General features: G+C 45.1%; 1 pseudogene; it reads left to right on the forward strand.

Annotated features, from left to right (window-relative positions):
• Window positions 1-5,339: 5,339 nt before the first annotated feature.
• On the forward strand, window positions 5,340-7,610 carry LOC109236453 (annotated as a pseudogene).
• The last annotated feature ends 10,280 nt before the right edge of the window (window positions 7,611-17,890 follow it).

Consider the following 17,890-nt stretch of genomic DNA (forward strand, 5'->3'; position numbering starts at 1 on the left):
GGACAGGCCGACGACGGACAGTCATGAAACTGCTAGTTTGCTTTAGAATACTCAAAAGGAATATTCTACCGAATATTCTCTCTAAATTGTACCTTTTGCTAGGATTTTCTATGGATACCCCTCTTATAAATAGGAGAGGAGGACTTCCCATTTTGGGGGGGCTCTCTCTCGGTCTCCCTCTCCCTCTTTCTAGAAAATATGTAAACACATCTCTCCAAAGAATTGAGAGGATCACTGATCTCATATCTTCATCGGATCCAGAAAAGGGGCATAAAGTTCTTGTATTTGTCTACCATTGATCTTTATTAAATGAAAGAAGATCCGTCTCACTGAAGATCGGGTGAATCTTTTCCTTTATTCATATTTTTGTTACTTAATGCATCTTTACTTATGCCATTAAATCTGATCATAATCGCTGTCAACATTTATATTTGACTATGTTTTTCTACTTCTCCTACTCATCTCGGATCTAGAGTTAATTATCTTTAACTAGGATTTACCCCTTCATCTTTATTGATTGATTTGCTTAAAAAGAGTTTAATATCTTTTGAGCCAAATAATTTGGCGCCGTCTGTGGGGAATTTCTAGTTAAAATATTAGTTTATTCTAGATCTAAAATTCAATTCCAGCATAGTGAAGCTCTACGATGCAGACCCAAAAGTCCTTAAAGCATTTGCTAATACCAACATTTGAGCATATTGATGAGACAGAGCTTTACATCAATGTGTGATTAAGTGGACGTTATGACGTTCTGGGCAAAACTTGTCCGCGGCTCCGTTTCCATAATCTATTTGCTTTGTTTCATGGTACAAGACCAACCCTTATAAATAGGACCAAAAGAAACGATTAAACAGAAGGAAGTAGGTGAAAACTTTCAAGCACCAGCCACGTGAAAGCATAATGAGCTAAACATGGTACAGAGTAATTAAATCGTAACAGTAAGATAAACAACACAACACCAGTGTTCCTAGCTTTGCCAATCTTTTCTCATTACCTTTTAGGATTTCCCATAAACAATGAATTGAAAATCATTTCAAGTATTTGAGCACCTTGTAAAATCATGCATGTTTTGTCTGAAGCGGATGCCACTAGATTTTGTCCTATTTAAGCCTAATTTTGGTATTGTTGATCCGGAGTCCAATCTCCACTACAATAACATGCTTTTCACCCAAGATTGGAATGGAAGTTCACGGACGCAGACTGCATTTTAAACTTCATCATCATTAAAAAGACAACAATCACGAGGTAATGAATTTGGGAGCTGATTGACTCTACTTCAGCATCACCGCTTCCTTTCGGCCATTGATGCTTTTCTAGCTGAAATAGCAGTAAGCCGAATGATTGCTCCTTTCTTTCCATGTGAGGGGCATACTCGTATAGCTCAATGTAACACTCCTCTCCACTCGCCGACTGATCAAATCGAGGTAACGAACGATTTCATTTGGTTTAACTGACTATTTTTCTAAATGGAATAGAAGAAGGAACATTCTTCCAGATACACGAACAGGAAATACATCGTATTCTCCAATGCAAGCAAAATTAAGCAAATTGGGACTCCCCCGGGGAACCCTTTAAGGCTAAGGCCTTCGCCGTCGAAGTTTAACAGTTCGACCTCGCTCAAACTGGGATTAAGGCTAAGTGCCTTCGCCATCAAAGTTTGACAGTTCGACCTCGTTCGAACTGGGACTCAGGCCATGTGCCTTCGCCATCAAAGTTTAACAGTTCGACCTCGCTCGAACCGGGATTAAGGCTAAGTGCCTTCGCCATTAAAGATTAATAGTTCGACCTCGCTCGAACTGGGATTAAGGCTAAGTGCCTTCGCCATCAAAGTTTGACAGTTCGACCACGTTCGAACTGGGACTAAGGCTAAGGCCTTCGCCATCAATGATCGACAGGTTCAACCTCGTTCGAACTGGGATTAAGGCTAAGTGCCTTCGCCATCAAAGTTTAACAGTTCGACCTCGCTCGAACTGGGATTAATGCTAAGTGCCTTCGCCATCAAAGATTAACAGTTCGACCTCGATCGAACTGGGACTCAGGCTAAGTGCCTTCGCCAAAAAAGAAGAGTTCAACCTCGATCGAACGACGACGGGTTAACATTTTGATAAGTCGAAATAGAAGGAACATTCTTCCAGATACACGAACAGGAAATACATCGTATTCTCCAATGCAAGCAAAATTAAGCAAATTGGGACTCCCCCGGGGAACCCTTTAAGGCTAAGGCCTTCGCCGTCGAAGTTTAACAGTTCGACCTCGCTCAAACAGGGATTAAGGCTAAGTGCCTTCGCCATCAAAGTTTAACAGTTCGACCTTGTCCGAACTGGGACTCAGGCTATGTGCCTTCGCCATCAAAGTTTAACAATTCGACCTCGCTCGAACTGGGATTAAGGCTAAGTTCCTTCGCCATCAAAGTTTAACAGTTCGACCTCGCTCGAACTGGGATTAAGGCTAAGTGCCTTCGCCATCAAAGTTTAATAGTTCGTCCTTGTTCGAACTGGGACTCAGGCTATGTGCCTTCGCCATCAAAGTTTAACTGTTCGACCTCGCTCGAACTGGGATTAAGGCTAAGTTCCTTCGCCATCAAAGTTTAACAATTCGACCTCGCTCGAACTAGGATTAAGGCTAAGTGCCTTCGCCATCAAAGTTTTAACAGTTCGACCTTGCTAGAACTGGGATTAAGGCTAAGTGCCTTCGCCATCAAAGTTTGACAGTTCGACCTCGTTCGAACTGGGACTCAGGCTATGTGCCTTCGCCATCAAAGATTAAGAGTTCGACCTCGCTCGAACTGGGATTAAGGTTAAGTGCCTTCGCCATCAACGTTTGACATTTCGACCTCGTTCGAACTGGGACTCAGGCTATGTGCCTTCGCCATCAAAGTTTAACAGTTCGACCTCGCTCGAACTGGGACTCAAGGCTAAGTGCCTTCGCCATCAAAGTTTAACAGTTCGACCTCGCTCGAACTGGGATTAAGGCTAAGTGCCTTCGCCATCAAAGTTTGACAGTTCGACCTCGTTCGAACTGGGACTCAGGCTATGTGCCTTCGCCATCAAAGTTTAACAGTTCGACCTCGCTCGAACTGGGATTAAGGCTAAGTGCCTTCGCCATCAAAGTTTGACAGTTCGACCTCGTTCGAACTGGGACTCAGGCTATGTGCCTTCGCCATCAAAGATTAACAGTTCGACCTCACTCGAACTGGGACTCAGGCTAAGTGCCTTCGCCAAAAAAGAAGAGTTCGACCTCGATCGAACGACGATGGGTTAACATTTCGATAAGTCGAAATAACACCCTTTAAGGCCAAGGGCCTTCGCCAAAGAAGAAGAGTTCGACCTTGATCGAACGACGACGGGTTAACATTTCGATAAGTCGAAATAACACACTTTAAGGCCAAGGGCCTTCGCCAAAGAAGAAGAGCTCGACCTTGATCGAACGACGACGGGTTAACATTTCGATAAGTCGAAACAACACCCTTTAAGGCTAAGGGCCATCGCCAAATAAGAGAATTCGGCCTCAGCCGAATCAGCCTTCGGCCTCGTCCGAATAAACCTTCGGCCTCGTCCTAATCAACGTTCGGCCTCGTCCGAATCAACGTTCGGCCTCGTCCGAATCAACATTCGGCCTCGTCCGAATCAACGTTCAGCCTTGTCTGAAATGACATTTGGCCTCGTCTGAAACGATCATCGGCCTCGTCCGAATCAACATTCGGCCGTCCGAAATAATATTCGGCCTCGTCCGAATCGACATTACGGCCAAGGGCCTTCGCCAAAGAAGAGTTCGACCTCGATCGAACAACGACGGTTCAATATTCCGACAAAATCGAAATAATACCCTCTAAGACCATGGGCCTTCGCCGAAGAGAATTCGAAATGTCCCTAAGGCCAAGTGCCGTCAGAAAATATAAAGGGAAAGAAAGACCAGGACTCGCCACGCGGGAATCTATCTCACACAAAAGTCGTGAAAAGCGAAAACATGGAAAAGTACAAGGCGAATAACAACGAAAAGTTCTTTATACAAAGTCACTGCGCAAATAGTCGCAGATTACATACGACCCAGATCAATGGTCAAAAAAGACAGCTATCTTTTCACTCGGCGCCACCATCGCCACTCTCTTCACCACCATCTCCAAGATATTCTCCCTTGGCATCTGCATCCTCAGCTGCAACCCATACTAGTCGACCTCCCCATCCGAATTTCTCGAACTGCGATTAATGAAGTCCGCTCACCGAGCTCGACCAAGAGACGACCTCGATAAGCGGAGGACTAACTGTATGGGTCAAAATTAGACCAGAGAAATTCGGCACGCGAAGACATAAAGCCAAGGTCGGACAGGCCAAGGTCGGACCGTCATCAATAAAGTCGTGGTCGGATAGGCCGAGGTCGGACAGGCCGAGGACGGACAGTCATGAAACTGCTAGTTTGCTTTACAATACTCAAAAGGAATATTCTACCGAATATTCTCTCTAAATTGTACCTTTTGCTAGGATTTTCTGTGGATACCCCTCTTATAAATAGGAGAGAGGAGGACTTCCTATTTCGGGGGNTAGGAGAGGAGGACTTCCCATTTTGGGGGGGCTCTCTCTCGGTCTCCCTCTCCCTCTTTCTAGAAAATATGTAAACACATCTCTCCAAAGAATTGAGAGGATCACTGATCTCATATCTTCATCGGATCCAGAAAAGGGGCATAAAGTTCTTGTATTTGTCTACCATTGATCTTTATTAAATGAAAGAAGATCCGTCTCACTGAAGATCGGATGAATCTTTTCCTTTATTCATATTTTTGTTACTTAATGCATCTTTACTTATGCCATTAAATCTGATCATAATCGCTGTCAACATTTATATTTGACTATGTTTTTCTACTTCTCCTACTCATCTCGGATCTAGAGTTAATTATCTTTAACTAGGATTTACTCCTTCATCTTTATTGATTGATTTGCTTAAAAAGAGTTTAATATCTTTTGAGCCAAACAATAGTAGGATTTGTAATCTTAAAAATAAAATATAAGTTATATGCATGGATGTTGTAAAAAATTTCTTTCACTATCAGTGCACTTTTACCGATTCTAGAAGAATCCTTTCCATTTTCTCAACGTTATCAAATAATGTGTAAAGAGAAGCACTGAGAGTTGCCTTAATTAAGTAATCTTTTTACACTGACAGTATATAAAATTTATACTCTAGAAGTAAGACAAATTAAATGTTATAGCATGTAAATATAATTTAATACTGTAAAAGTTCTTTACACCATTAGTGATTAATTGTTGAACTCAACTTAAAATAGATAACCATGGTATTAGTGTTAAAACTCAGGAGGGTTATGGCTTCTTTAATTAGGTCACATAATCGAGTACTGAGCCATTATAAAAGCAGCTCAAGTTAATTAAGCAATATCCATGCATCATAAGCTTCCTTTTCTTTCCTTACTGTTTAATGGAGATTTTTTACTCATCCTCTCTTTCCAATTACTTAGTTTCATTGCTTCTCTTTTTGTCCTCCCTCGTTATTCTTGTTAGACAATGGAGTCGGAACAGAAAACAACGGTTGCCACCAGGTCCATGGAGACTTCCCCTTATTGGAAGTTTGCATCACTTGATTGGAAGAGAAGTTCCACATCGCACTCTTAGACGTTTAGCACAAAAGTATGGACCTCTTATGTACTTGCAACTTGAACAAGTTCCTACTGTAGTCATATCATCACCTAGTATCGCGAAAAAAGTTCTAAAAACTCACGATCTCGCCTTTGCTAATAGGGCACAACTTACATCCTCAAACATCATATTTTACAACAACAAAGACATCGTATTGAGCCAATATGATGACTACTGGAGACAAATGCGTAAAATTTGCATTGTAGAACTTCTTAGTACAAAAATGGCCGAGTCGTTTTGTGCAATTCGCCAAGATGAGCTTTCAAGCCTGATCGCATCAATTCGTTCAATGAAGGGATCTCCAGTCAACATGACGGAAAAAATATTTTGGTTTACCAACTCTATCACTTGTAGAGCAGCCTTCGGAAGAACGTTCAAAGATCGAGACGAGTTTATGAAATTGATGAAGGAAGTACACCAATTAGCAGGAGGATTTGATGTGGCTGATTTGTTTCCTTCTTGTAAGTTACTTCACAAAATGAGCGGTGCGAAATCTAGATTGGTGAATGGACATCAGAAGGTTTATGAAATTATGGAGGACATCTTACATGAGCATATTGAAAATAAAGCAGCTGGGAACAAGGGAATTAGTGAGTTCCGAGGTGAAGATTTGGTTGATGTTTTCCTAAGAATTAAAGAGAACGCCGAACTTGAATTTCCAATCACAAATGACAACATAAAAGCAGTGATTTTCGTAAGTTTGCTCCCATATTCTCATATCTTTGCCACCCTACCTTTCTATTCTTTTCTTCTTTTTCTTAATACTAGTCACTAGCAGTGTTGTAAAATGTGCCAACATAAAGAGAGCGTTTTACTTGACATGGATCGATTTGTAATCCCCGTGGCCCGGTGCACAAGCTCCATAAATTTTCAGTTTAATTATTTTATTAATTAATAAAATGAGAATATAAATCACAAAAATAAAATTAATCAAAAATCATAGAAAATTATAATACTACTTGTTACTGCCCAATTAGTTATTCTTGCAGGCTCAACAAAAAAAAAAAAAAAAAAAAGTGCAAAGATGATCGTTTATCAAATCATCAATTGTATGTTGCTAAATCAAATATTTATGTGCATTCGCAAAGTTGAAATTTATATCCTTTGTCCCCTTTTAAGATTTCCCCTTAAACATTTTGGTACCCATATTTTAATAACTTATACGTTACGTACCTTATGTAAGAATTTATTTGACTTGATTTATTTGTTCTTCGATGTAGGATATTTTTCTTGCTGGAAGTAAAACTTCATCTACAGCTATTATTTGGGCATTGTCAGAAATAATTAAGAACCCAAATGTTATGGCCAAGGCTCAGAGTCTTTAAGGGAAAGAAAAATTATGATGAAGAAGATCTTGAAAAATTGACATACCTAAACTTAGTGATTAAGGAGACACCAAGATTACATCCTCCAGTTTCTCTTCCACCACCAAGGGAATGTAGGGAGCAAACAGATATTGAAGGATACATTATACCACTTAAAACTAAAATACTGGTTAATGCATGGGCACTTGGGAGAGATCCTGAAAGTTGGCATGATCCTGAAAGTTCTATACCGGAGCGATTTAAGAATTCTCCTATCGAATTTATGGGAAATCACTTTGAGTTTATTCCATTTGGTGCAGGAAGAAGGATTTGTCCGGGAATACTATTTGGTTTAGTTAATGTTGGACTTCCACTAGCCCAATTACTCCAACACTTTGTATGGGAACTTCCACATGGAACTAATTCACAAGATCTTGATATGACCGAAACACATGGATTAAGTGCAGCAAAAAAGAAAGATTTATATTTGATTGCTACAGATTATAAAAATGGTGCAGAATTTTAGTGTTTTGATTGGAAAGGTGAAATATCAGCATGGCCACCGCAATTCTTCATCTCGTTTTCACTATAATTTTGTATGTGTATCCATTTGTATCTTCGATGAATGCCATAAAAATTGTTGAGTATTAAACCAAATTAATTAATATTCTTATATTGTTTAAGATTAAATATTTACTAGTTTACTTAATTCATGTTTTATTAGGATTTGCAGCCAAAAATCATATAGGAATAAGTTTTCTAATACTAGTCGATTTTGGTTTGTAGTATTGTTTACCGTGAAAATGGTAACAACAATTAAATTTGTAAATGGGATTCTAAAAATACGTGATCTATTTCCGAGCTAGTTTGTAAGGGTGATTAGTGCTAAAACGTGAAGTAAGACGGTAAAGATCGAGTTAGCCAAAGAAATAATCAAACCAGTAAGGGGACGTTTTCTCGGGGGCGAAGCTGGCCAGTAGGCACCTCGGAGCCAAGCCTCGAGCCTATCCCGGGCTTATAGAGGGTAGTCGGGAAGGGGATAACAGATAAATATATCGATAAGCAAGGCTCTATACTATCAATCTTGAACTAGATAATGAAGAACAAACGAAGAAATAATAAAGCGCTAAGGTGACCTCGGGGTCGATGAAGACTGATAACTTAGAAGAAAGAGAGAGAGAGAGAGATATTATTATGTTGTGGAGAAGTGGAGCAACATCAGTCCCTTACAAGATAGGGTGAGTCCCTATTATATAGGCGAGGGGACTCGGTAAAGTACGTATATATTATTTGCAAGAGTACAGAGATGGGACGTCCTGACGCAAGTCCTCGCAGTAGGCTCCAGATAAACCGGACCTGTCAAGTGTAGCCATGTGCTTAGGAGACTTCCTCTTTTATCCTGACCTCGGACCCTGCTTCCTTCGATTCGGACCTCGATGAGCCCTGAGGCCGAGAACTCGATCGTGGCCTTCCACCCTCGGGGTCTCGGGGAAGGCTTCCAAAATGTCTTGATAGCAGAAAATCAAGTCTTCTAATTTTACCGCGTACAGATAGTCTCCGCGTTTCTCATGACAAAGTGATGGGAAATGATTCTGACGCTCGACTCCTCGAGCTCCTTTTGGCGACGCTATAATGGCGATTCAAATCGCGGCGCAATCTTCTGTGATAGATGGCGTGTCTTGTAGATCTCTGCTCGATGTCATGTCGTTTCCGCTCCTCGAGGAAAAAGTACTGTCGTTGGTTCATTTTTTCCAAGGAGGTAGTAATTACACCCGTCGGTCAATCTTTCAGAGCATTGATGACCGTGTCGTTTCCCCTATAAATGAGGGCGTTTTATGGCATTGCATTTTTCATCTCAATACTTCTGGCGGTATGCTTTGCTTCTTCCTCTCCATCTTCTTTTACCTTTGATTACCACGATGGAGGGCGGATCGGGCGCCCGGGTTTCCTCACATGTACATCCTCCCGTTCCTCAGCTTTAGGCGTAGATGTTTGTAAGCCTTTGTACTTTGTATGTAATGACCCTTCGGGGCTTTGTAATCAAAATGCCGTGATCCCTCGGGGGCTACTGTACTTGAAAACTTCATAAATAAGAAATGAACTTTGTTGACCTCTTTCGAATTTGCTTTGTTTCTGTATGCTTTCACGCCCTTCGAGGCTCTTCGAATGTATCCTTCTGTGTTGCTGGTCGCTGGTATTTAATTTGGACGTGAGTGTTTGCTTTGATTTCTTGCCGATCGACATGGGCTCTTTTCGATCCCATTGTCGTCTTTCGGGTACCCCAGAGCCCTTATTGATCTGGATGTAGCCGGTCCTTTCGGGCCGCATGAGATGGACTTCTGCTTCCCTTTTGGCGCTTGTTTGCTTTTACACCCTTCAGGATTTTTGAATTCCTCCTTTTGTTTATGGGTCGTCGTAGCTTGCCATGATAGCTCGTTCTGGTCTCCAGCTGATTGGCAAGGCCCTCCCCCGCTTTCTTTTTTTTTTGTCGTACTTTGGCCTGATGGGGGACCGACCGGATAAGCTTGAGCTGTTGGGGCTTGCTGGTTCGTTTGGAGATCTTGCATCAAATTCCGGGCTCTTCGGGAATGATACCCCGGATGAAGGTCATCCTCGGGTGCCTCGGTGAGTCCTGTTGATCTTGATGTGGATAACTCTTTTAGAGAGTGTAAGGTTTGCTTCCGTTCAAGGAGTATGCCTACGTTCGGGGCTCTTCTTTGGGGCCTCGTGGAGTTTTGGAGATCGGAGCTCACGGGGTTTACTCCTCCGGAGAGGGAATCGCGATCCCGGGCGCACGCCCCGCTTGTCTCGAGCATGGAGATAATTCGCGCGGATCCTCGAGCTTAGTCGTCTGTTGGAGGATGTTTCCTGGGTCAGGTATTGACCCGTTGATTCGTATCGAGGCCATTGGCTTCCTGGAGCTTACATCTAGCAGGTGACTTTGCCGTTGCATTTTGTATATAAGAGGGGTGGCTTCGGCCTTTTTGCGAGACTTCACTATTTTTGGGTAGCTGTTCTTCCGTTTCGGCATAGGGCTCCCTATCTTTTAAAGTGCGAAAAGCATCGGTGCTTCTTTGCTTTATTTTGCTAGTTCCGATATAGTCATGGCGACCACCTCGGAACCGGGGCAAAGGGCGGAGAATGTTGTTCCCGGCGCTGGAGAGTCTAAGGATTTCGCTCTGGAGTCGGCGTCCTTGATAAGAGAGGAACACCTGGAGATGGCGAGGCGATATTGCGGGTGGAGCAAGGGGGCGACACTGCGGGTGTTTGCCCCAGATGAAGGCACCGCGGACTCTGTTGATGGGTTCTTGAGTGTGTACCTATACCCCTTTGCATTTGGCCCTCTTGATAACGTCGTGCTCGATTTTTTCTTGAAGTATCGGGTTACTCTGGTGCAGATTCATCCATCGTTTTGGCGAACGGTGCTGATGATGAGATTCTTTGCGGAGAAATTCGGACTTGATTTCATGCTCGATCATCTCATCAGGCTATATCGGCCTTTTCACCATCGAGGACTGTTAACCTTGAGGGGTCGTTCGCCCACGCCCTTTATTGTTGATGTTGAGGAAGGTGGTGATCAAGAGTGGGCCAGTTGGTTTGTCCGAGTCAGGACCACCGATATTATTCCTGTGGAGTTTCTGCCATTCCCCGAAGGGTGGAATCAAGCACGTAAGTGAGGCGCTTTGCCGCTCCTCCAAATTTTGTTCATGGAAAAAATCGGCCAAGTAATCAATGCTATCTCCCTTGTTGAAGCAACTTCGTGGACTCCGGACCAAGTTTATGATTTTCCCGGCTGGGTTCGGAGGTTGGTGACCCATTCGTCTTGCGACGAACGCAGGTGGCGAGCTATGTCTCGCATCAGGTGGGGAATAGACCATTAAGGTACGTGCGTATATTGCTTTTCTCCTACTGATATGTACCCGAGGTAACATTTTCCCATCTCATTTATGCTGGATTCGCTGTTTTTGTAGATATCGGGCGGTTCCTCGAGGCGAGGCAGCGCTTTCCCGGAGAGGAGATGGAGTCGTCAGTCTCCGGGTCGAGAGACGGCAGTAGTAAGAGGGTCTAGGGCCCATCAGCAAAAGAGCTTTTAGTGGCGCTGGTCGGGCTCGTGTTTCTAAAGACGGGGCATCGCCCGAGTCGGCTGTCCCCGGGGCACCTGCTTCTCGGTAGACGGCTCCCTCGAGTGAGCATGGTATGCCCGGGACCGGTTCTTCTGGGGTCGCAGGAGTAGTACTATCAGGGGCGTGTTCTGATCTGGAGGAAATCTGCCGTCTTCACTTCGCGGTGAGTTCGCGCATAATTCTCTCATATCCCGCATCTTCCTCCTCTTATTGAATCTTTCTTGCGCAGGCCTGTGATGGGCTTAAGTCCGAGTTGTTTCGTCAAAAGGCCAAGTTCCAGAGGATTCGGGATGAGGGAGAATTCCTTAGGCTTCTTTGCATGGAGAAGGAAGTTGAGCTGCATCATTGGCGATATGAGGCGTATCAGAGCTCGAACTATGAGAGCTATTTGATGGAGCAGGTAACTTTCTGTAGTGCGTTCTTCGCTTCTTTCTAATTTTAAGGCTAATTTCTTCTTGCCATATCAGCTGCAGAAAAAGGCAGAGGCCTTGGAGTACCTTAAAGGTGACGTGAACCGTGTCAGGGTAGCTTGCGAGGAGCTAAGGGGCCAAGTGCGGGCTCAAGCCTTGGAGGAGATGAGTGCCTCATCTAGGATCCCTGCCTTCGAGATCCAGCTTGACTTGTCCCGGGGTAACGCCAAGGTTCAGGCGGATATGATCGAGAGACTGGAGTCCGACATCTTGAAGGTCAGGGCCGAGATTATTGATGCCCGGGCGGAAGCGGCGTTAAGCCGAACCAGGGCGGATCGCGAGATGGCGATTTGCATAAAGGAGGCTGCTGACGCTCAATCTGAGTTGAGGCAAGCCCTTCATCGTGAGAAGAGGATCGAGGAATATGTTCTCTGCCGATCCCGGAGAGAAGTGTTCGAGGAAGTTGGAGCGAGAGACTTTATTCTCTCGGAGGAATTGGCTCAAGCAAGGGCGGACGAGGGCGACCTCGATCACTCCTCGTGGACGTTGCAGAGGGCGATCTTGACGGGTTGTAGCCTTTTGGCACAAAATATAGATTCTATCATTTTGTAACCTGGTTTCTAGCGCGCGCAGGGCGTGCCTGTAGGTGGAGAATGTTTTTTCGTATGTAACATAAGAGGAATTTTTATAGTATTATTCCCTTTTTACCTTTTTCTGTTGTTGCTTTCGATTGCGTAGACCGGTTTTTTGATCTAGTCCCCGAGTCGCATTACGGCTCGAGCTTTGATTGGCCTTCCAGCTTTTTCCCGCCTACATGGGCGGAGGGTGATGACCCTTTGTGCTCCTGGACCGAAGCGATTTTGCGGGCGCGCGGCCTGGAGATTTGTCTCGGCCGTTGATAACATCGTTTGGGCCCTGCTTTCAGGCGTATTGTGATTGAAACACCCTCGGGTTCAGTCTCCGAATTGGGATCCTGACTCGAGCTTATCTTACCCTCGAGCGCGTTTGGGTTGGTGATAATGATTTTCACTCTCTGCCCTTGGACGTTTGGCAATTTTCCGGGTCCGGTCTTCGAGTCGCGTTGCGATACGAGCTGTAATTGACTCTTTGATCTTTTCGGAGGTTTCGGTTGGAGAAAGCGACATTGATGTCACGCTCTAGGGAGTATTATGATTTTTGGGTCCAGTCTACAAGTCGTGTTGCGACTCGAGCTGTAATCGACCCTTGAATCTCATTTGAGCTCACGGCTAGCGACGGTGGCCTTTCTAGTGCTTGGTCGTTGAGACCTTTTAGTACGAGGCCCGGAGGCTTGCTTAGCCGGCGACAATGGCACTTACGCTGTTTGGTTGTGGAGACCTTTTAATGTGAGGCCCGGAGGCTTGCTTAGCCGGCGACAATGGCACTTATGCTGTTTGGTTGTGGAGACCTTTTAATGTGAGGCCGGGAGGCTTGCTTAGGTTAACTATTTTGGATCCGGTCTCCGAATCGGGTCACGATTCGAGCTCACTTTAATCCTCAAGTTGTCAATTTTCAAGCTGGCGATAATGGCCCTTACGCTGTATGGTTGTAGAGACCTTTTGATGTGAGTCCCGGAGGCTTGCTTAGCTGGCGACAATGGCACTTACGCTGTTTGTTCGTAGAGACCATTTGATATGAGGCCCGGAGGCTTTTTATAGGCTTTGTTTCCTCTCGTTAAGGTCTTATTGAGTATTTTGCCTGACCCATCGTCGGTTCTGAAAGAACCTCGATTTCAAGTCATAGTCGGCGATGTTTTGAGCACCTCAGAAGGTTCATAGCTCATAGGTCGAGTAGATCGACGCTTTTGCGATTTTGGAGCCGAGGTGGTCGGGACTCATTTTTTGCCTGTTGAGGGAAGCCTTTGTTTAACTGGTTCTTTCCGAAGTAGATTCGGAGGATTTTTTAGCGACAGTCGGGCGTCCCCGAGTCGTATTTTTTGGGCTGTAGCAGCCGTTTTGACCGGAGTCCTGTGCGTTTGGCCAGGGCCATTTTTGATCCCGATAAGCAGTTTTAGGCGTCTACACCGAGGGTATGCCCTTTAGGAATTCTTACAAATGTGACGTATAGCCTAAACTGCGGGATTTTTCATGCCTATTGAGGTCTTACAGTTTGCCATGCCTGTTGAGGTCTTACAGTGTATGGAGAATAAATCTGGTTTTGCCGAGGTTGCCCGTTAGGGTCTTACAATTTCGGATTTTCCAGTACGTGGAGATTGCCAGCAGTCTCTGAGTTATTGAGTTTGCTTGAAGACAGCTTCTCATGAGCTCGGAGCTGTTTCCGGGGGCTTGATGAGCCCGGAGTCCTGACCCTGGGGCCGCGCAAGTTATAGAATTGCTCATGTTGAGTCTCCAAGTATATCGGATCAGTTTAGGCTTGAATGCCGCCTTTTGTAGACTTGGAGCCATATCGCGAAGGCTACGTGAGCCCGGAGCCCCAACCTGGGGTGGGGGTGCTGAACCGTTTAAGTCTCCGAGTGTATCAGATTTGTTTGATGGAGGGCATTGGCCGCGAATACGTCGAAATAATCTTTTTCGAAAACACAAAATGCCGAGAAGATATCCTTTGTTGCTTGGAGCAGATATAGGCCGTGACGAAAATGCCGAAAATATATTTTTATTGATCAGCGAAAATATAAGCTGTAAATACACGTTGTCCTACTGCTGTGAGTTTGGTCCACACGGGTGCGACTTTCCTGATTATCCGATGCGCTCGTATGATTCCATATTGGAAATTTCTAGGAGAGAGGATCACGATCTCGTCGGGTCCCTTCCCCCGGGATATGCAGTTCTACTAATAATCTTGTTGGCGGAACCTTCTTCCTGTTAGAAACCCGATCGGGGAAAGAATGCCCGGTGGGCCCCGTGGTGGCCGCGGATCCTCGAGCGGGATCCAGAGCTACTGAATGCCTCAGCTGGCTGCCTACGTTCAGATTAGCAACAAGAAAGGAAAGGAAATGATAAAAGGAAGCTGCATTCCGGGGAGTAAGCCCCACGGTAGTCATCTTCCTCGTCCGGCCAGGCCTGGCCGAGGACGTGATTGTCCTTACCTTTTGACCTCATTTGAGGGCAACGCCGGTCATGGGCATAAGGTGAGGGTTCTCCTTCTGTCGCTTGTAGCTAGATGCTTTGGCCCTGCGTCTGTCACGGGGTTTTACACCTTTGGAGGAGCAGGGTCGGAATTGCGTCCTGGGCGATGTATTCGCCATTGTCTGTACAAAGCGTATGCGCCCTGTGTCGCTCGACGTATTAGCCTGAGCTCGGGTGGGCCGCGTAGGGGGAACGGTTTTGGTCGTTGTGGCAATCGCCATTGGGGACATATCAAAGGTTTGGCCCGAGAGCGACGTTGGGCCGGATCGTCCTATTGGATTTGGCCCGACATCATCGGTATAATTTTGGCCGTACACCTGTACTCATAAATGTATGTTTTATTTGAAATGAGTTGAATGAAAAAAAGGATTACCAATGCGTTAATATGATGCCGAGGTGGAATCTCGGCATCCTTTCCCTCGAGCGAGAGGGTGTCCTTGGGGATTATTTCCTGGGACCGTCCCTTTCTGGTGACGGGCACTTGCATTCCACGTTCTACGGATCTTCGCGGGATGCCGCCATCCTTTAATAGTTGTGACGATATGCCGCATCTTGCCGGCTCTGTTTCCTCCGATTTCCTCTCATCCGTGGAGCTGGATTCGGGTTTGCTCATTTGGCGACACTTTGTGGTTACCTTTGTTGGATGGCGTAGTTGCTGCTTTTTTGGGTTTGTAACTCCGAGCGTCTCGCGATTCCCATGGCGGGCCATGTTTTACCTGGAAGGGTTTTGGTTGAATAGATCCGAGCCTCCCGGAGTTCCCGGCTTCGCGTATGGTGGCGACTATGCTGGGAACTGCAACATTGAAGTTGAGCTCCATTGGGCTAGGTTTCCTTGCCGGTTGCGTCTTGTTGAATCTGGTACCATTGGTGGTTCCTCGAAGGTGTTGTCCTCGGGCTACCACCTTGTTGTTGCGAGATGCGCTATACCTCGAATCGTCTCGTCCGTCCGTGCCGTATGGATGATGGCTCCATTCATTCAGTGTCAGCTTCTCTGTTAGGAATCTGCCCGGATATGCCGATCCCGAGGAGGTTATTCGAGGTTCGTCCGCGGCTCTGACTTGGGTCTAGTATTGGTTGATGGTATCTGACCAAGCCTCGACCGGATATTCTACCAAGCTTCGCTTGAACTGCTCTGGAGTTGCCGGGCATGCTTCGTTTGGGTTTTGGGCGAAGGCCCGTGTCGTGGCAATATTCGGGACAGGGAGTGGTCTCGTTTGCCCTGTCGGGGAGCGGGGTGCGGCTTCCCGTGATACGTTATTTCTTCTTCTCCCGGCCTTCAATGCATTGGGCCCTTTTGGCATTATTTTGATGGCGTCGGCGTGTGCTTCCACGGATCGCGCTAGTACAGTGAGCGGGTCCTCGAGATCAGGTGCCGAACAATGGCGCTGCGTCAAGGATTCGTTCGAGGGAGTTTCTTCAAATCTCCTTATCGGGACGGGTCCGAGTTCTCCATTTTGGAAGTCTCCGTTCCTGGACGGGCGTGCGTAAGTGGTGATGCGCCCGTGAGGACTCGAGATCATGCCACTCCTGGGAGATTTCGTCATTTCCGACTTTCGCGAAATGAGTTCCGAGATTATATCTACGGGAGATGGTTGCTGTAGGAGTCTCCGTGAGCATGATTTGATCTTTACGATAAGGTCTCCCAGCATCCTCACTGCTACAGGATAGGTTGTCGGTTCGTCTTTGTCCGATACCTCGGGTACTGGCTCGAAGTGAGAAGATATTTTGGGTGCTGCCGCGCCGAGAGTCTCTGAGCGGCTCTGTAGCTGAGAGATAGCCAAATGCTGTTCCTACAACATTTCAAAAATAATATGAAGATTAACTTCCCGTTCTACCGGGGCTGGGATTTTCCGGGCTTCCTGTTGGTTAGCGTGTTGCGTGCCGCCATCGGTGCGCAAGACTTCGTTACCCCGCGAAAATGGTAACAACAATTAAATTTGTAAATGGGATTCTAAAAATACGTGATCTATTTCCGAGCTAGTTTGTAAGGGTGATTAGTGCTAAAACGTGAAGTAAGACGGTAAAGATCGAGTTAGCCAAAGAAATAATCAAACCAGTAAGGGGACGTTTTCTCGGGGGCGAAGCTGGCCAGTAGGCACCTCGGAGCCAAGCCTCGAGCCTATCCCGGGCTTATAGAGGGTAGTCGGGAAGGGGATAACAGATAAAGATATCGATAAGCAAGGCTCTATACTATCAATCTTGAACTAGATAATGAAGAACAAACGAAGAAATAATAAAGCGCTAAGGTGACCTCGGGGTCGATGAAGACTGATAACTTAGAAGAAAGAGAGAGAGAGAGAGATATTATCATGTTGTGAAGAAGTGGAGCAACATCAGTCCCTTACAAGATAGGGTGAGTCCCCCTTATTTAAGCGAGGGGACTCGGTGAAGTACGTATATATTATTTGCAGGAGTACAGAGATGGGACGTCCTAATGCAAGTCCTCTCAGTAGGCTCCAGATAAGCCGGACCTGTCAGGTGTAGCCATGTGCTTAGGAGACTTCCTCTTTTATCCTGACCTCGGACCCTGCTTCCTTCGATTTGGACCTCGATGAGCCCTGAGGCCAAGAACTCGATCGTGGCCTTCCACCCTCGGGGTCTCGAGGAAGGCTTCCAAAATGTCTTGATAGCAGAAAATCAAGTCTTCTGATTTTACCGCGTACAAGTATTATATATAGCAGTGCTGCTACATATTTTCTAAGGTTGAATGGTAGCTATTATGTAGAGAGATTAAAGAGTTTATGAATGAATAAATAAATATAGCCTCCTACCATATTCTCTTTCTTGTTTGATAAATTTTTCTATATAGTCTTTTGAAAATTTCAATTGTGCCTAAATTATTCTTGTGGTATTAAAATCTTTCGAATTGGTATAAGAGCTTATGTGATATTCTATCAGAGCCTGTGTGAGATCCTATAAAATATTTAAAAGATATGGGTACTCCATATTTACCTTATCGTCTCGTCTTTGTGTCTGATGGCAAGAATATAAAGCTTGGTATCAACATGAGATTACTTTCTTTAAAACTGTTGGATTGTGGATATTATTGATAAAGGACTTGTGGAACCCCTAGAGTGTATTGCATTGACAACTTAAACGTTTAAAGAATTGAAGAAAAATAGGAAATTAGATCTTAGGGCATGTCACTATCTCAGTATCAAGGTGAATTGAATGTATTTATAGATTTTTGCATGCATATTCATCAAATGAATCTTGGACAATTTGATGAATTGACATCGAAGTTTCGTAGATGTGAGAAAGTAGAAATTGCGGGAGTTTAAGAAATAATTTGAGATGGCTCAA

The sequence above is a fragment of the Nicotiana attenuata genome, unplaced genomic scaffold (genome assembly GCF_001879085.1).
Source record: "Nicotiana attenuata strain UT unplaced genomic scaffold, NIATTr2, whole genome shotgun sequence".
NCBI classification, from domain to species: Eukaryota; Viridiplantae; Streptophyta; class Magnoliopsida; order Solanales; family Solanaceae; genus Nicotiana; species Nicotiana attenuata.